Source organism: Solanum lycopersicum, chromosome 10, assembly GCF_036512215.1.
Source record: "Solanum lycopersicum chromosome 10, SLM_r2.1".
Taxonomy (NCBI): Eukaryota; Viridiplantae; Streptophyta; class Magnoliopsida; order Solanales; family Solanaceae; genus Solanum; species Solanum lycopersicum.
The window spans coordinates 2426947-2430628 of NC_090809.1; positions in this window are offsets into that span (position 1 = coordinate 2426947).

The following is a 3682-nucleotide window of genomic DNA, read 5'->3' on the forward strand; positions in this document are numbered from 1 at the left end:
ATAGAGAATTATAACAACTTCAAAGAAAATAGAATCTTATCTTATTTTGCGTTTGCTCATAATTTTTTGATTTCGTATTTACCAATACTAGATATAGTTTAAAAATAATTATTTTGATTATTAGTTAAATTTTATTGTATAGTATTGTTAAAATACTATTGAGTAATAAAATAAAGACCTACTGTGTATGATAATTAATTTAGTTTGATCATATTGTTATCCCTCAAATATAATTTATTAAATAACATAATATAATATTTCTCTTTCTGTCTCATATTATGTGATTTTTTTTTAATTTATCTCAAAAAAATATTATCTTACTGTAATTAAAATAAATTTCAACTATATAAATATTTAATAATTAATTTAAACCATGATTTTTTTTTTAAAAAAAAGTCTTAAATATTATGTTAAATTAAAGAGGTTACATAAAATAAGATGAATAAAGTATATGTTATGAATCAATGGGCAATAACTTGTTGTAATAGAGTTCAACATCCAAATGAAATTATGAAAGTTCGATTATTTTTAGTCGGTAAAAAAACGACAAAACGAATAAGTCCAAAAAAAATAATAAACAATTTTTTGAAAAAAATAATTAATTATACAACATGATGTATAAATGTGATTTTTGGAGGAGGGACATAATGATTAATATAAAAAAAAGAGGTGGTTACATGTATTCATTCTTTTGATTAGTTTTCTCAATTAGTAGTTGTTTTAGACTTTCTAGTTTTAATGTTCGTTTGATCATAAAAATTGTAAAATATGAAGAAAAAAAAGAATTATAAAAGTTGATATTCGAAAGTTTAAATTGTGTTTAATCATGAATTTAAATTAAAATTAATTCTAAATTATTTGAAACAGTTTGAATAAAATTAGTTATTACTAATATTTAGGTTCACCAAATGGATACTAATTTCAAGCAAGGAGATAAGCTACTTTATTTGATATTCCTAATAATAATAATAATAGTATCAGTATAATCCTACAAAATAAGATTTTTGGAGGATAACATGTTCACAAATCTTACTTCTATCTGTGATGAATACATTATCTTTAATAATCTCAGATAAATAGTATATATAAGAACAAAAAATAGAAGATAATAACATGAAAGTAACTACGGTAACATAATACAATAGTTAAATGATAAAAGTCGATAAATAAAAAATTACATAAACAATATACTATAGAAGCAATACTACGACTACTAATATAAACTGATTAGCATTACCATGAAATATTTTGAAGTGAAATATAAAGTGGAAGACCATACTATAAATGGAAAAGTCCAATCAAGAGTAAAGTGTCTCTCAACTTGCCATTGTAGGAAAAGCACATTATTAGAGATATATAATTTCACTAAGCATAATTGACATTATTATTACTTATATTTGTTAGATTTCTATTAGTTTTTTTTTTTAAAAAAAAAACAATCAAAGTTCAATATCACCATATATTAGAAAGAAAAAGAAAAAGTTGTAGCCCATTTATATTTTATAGTTGAATAAAAATTTTATAATGTTTTATAGCATTCATTTTCTTTCAGTTCTATTTTAAATTATTGTTATATATATTGTAACACTCTAGGTCAATATACTCTTTTTTTTTTCATATTTATCTCTAATAATTTAATGAAAAAAAGATTTAAATATGCCATTAAATTTTAAGAAAAGACTCATTTGTGCCATCCGTTTAAAATTTTGATTCATATATATCATTTTTGTTTAAAAAAAATATTCATCCACGTTATTATTTGTTAACTGAAATTTATTCGATTGTGTCTCTTATTTTCAAAACACATCTAGTTGAACAACACATGTAAGATAGTTGGAGTTGATAATTAGGCCCCCTCATCGTACACAAAAAAATAAGTCAATTCTTAAAATATTTTAGTATTATATTATAATAATGGAGTTTCTCTATCTTTAAAATTATGAATTTTAAAAAATGCATGTCTTACCACAATATCTTTATTAATTATGAATCTTTAAAAATGTAGAAGTCTTATCACATTATTTTTAAAATTATGAATTTTTTAAAAATTACGAATCAATTCTTAAAATAACAGGTAATAATTAATTTCTTTTAGAAACAATATTATCTGCAAGATTAATACAATATAAATCGTTTTCTTCTTCTATTTTCTGGTTCTTTTTTATTCAAATAATTACACATGTTATAATATAATCTGGCTAGATTTTGAATTATATCCCCTCATCATTCTCTCTTTTACATATATACATTAGACTAGAATACAATGCATTTTTTCCTATATTAAAAATGTATTCAAACTTTCATTTGGTACAAATAATTGTAAAGAATAGTGACTCGTCAGCTGAACTGTCAGTTCTTAAGATATCGTGTCATAATAATGAAGTTTCTTGTAATTGTGTTAGAGTCTTGTTATAATTTTTTTTTATTACGAATTAATTATTAACACATATCAAATTCGTGAAAAACGCAAAAAAGTGGATGAAATAACATAGTGGATTTGTGTTGGAATAAGCATTTTTGGGTAATACGTTTTAGGTTCTCAACAATGTTACTAACTAGCACCTTCATAATTAAGCAAAAATAACTTTGTGACAAATTATTGACATGAAGGGGTGACGCGTTAGCTGAATTGTCAATTCTAAAAATATTGTGTCATAATAATGAAGGCTCCTATAAATACGTGAAAATTAATCATAACATTACCTTTAAAATTATAAATCAATTCTTAAGATATTGTATTGATATTGTGAACCTCTTAAAAAGCGCAAACGTCTAATCATATCATCTCCAATCACAATAATAAAAAAACCACATATATAATAGTTTTGTGGTGGAAGCAATTTATATGCGTCTTAGCTTTCCAATAATTAGCACTTCATAACTAAGCGAAAAACTTTCTTGGTAAAATTATTGTCAAGAATATGACTATTTGATCGTTGAATAAACTGTTAATTCTTAAGATATTGTGTCATAATAGTAGAATCTCTTACGTATAGACGTAAAAATCTTATCACGCTACCTTTAAAATATATGACTGAACTAACTTGATCATAACCTAGATATTTGAATTTGGAATTACACCACCTTGATGCACGAACAATTTTGAGGCACTTGTAAATGCCCATGTTCATGTCAAAAAGCTTCATATTTTAAATATTTTCGACCAATGGTATAACTTTTTTCAGGTTTCTATTACAAGACCTCTAGTTAAAAATAAATAAGTATATAGAATTATTTCGATATTTATGAACTTTTGTAGAGAAGGTATTTAATAGGTACCTTTTAGTTTTTTTTTTTAATTATTAATTTTAATAATTAGCAACAATATTATCTTTTTACATATTAATTAATATATATATACGTCAATGAAATTATTATGTTGTAATTTTTTTTAATCGTTTGACTAAAAATTGTTAAATTCCTAAATAATATGTTGAACTGTTTTAGTCGGTAAAAAGACGACAAAACTAATAGTCCAAAAACTATTATTCTAGTAAACAACTTTTTGAAAAATAATTACAGCATATCATGTTTGTTTTTTCTTTCGGCGGGACCTATTAAGACATTAATAATTATAGGTTGCGCGGAAGTTAATAAATAAAATTAAAAATTTAATGTAGTTAGATTAATAGATATATATTTACAAAAGGAGATGGACAATTACACTATATTAAAAAATATA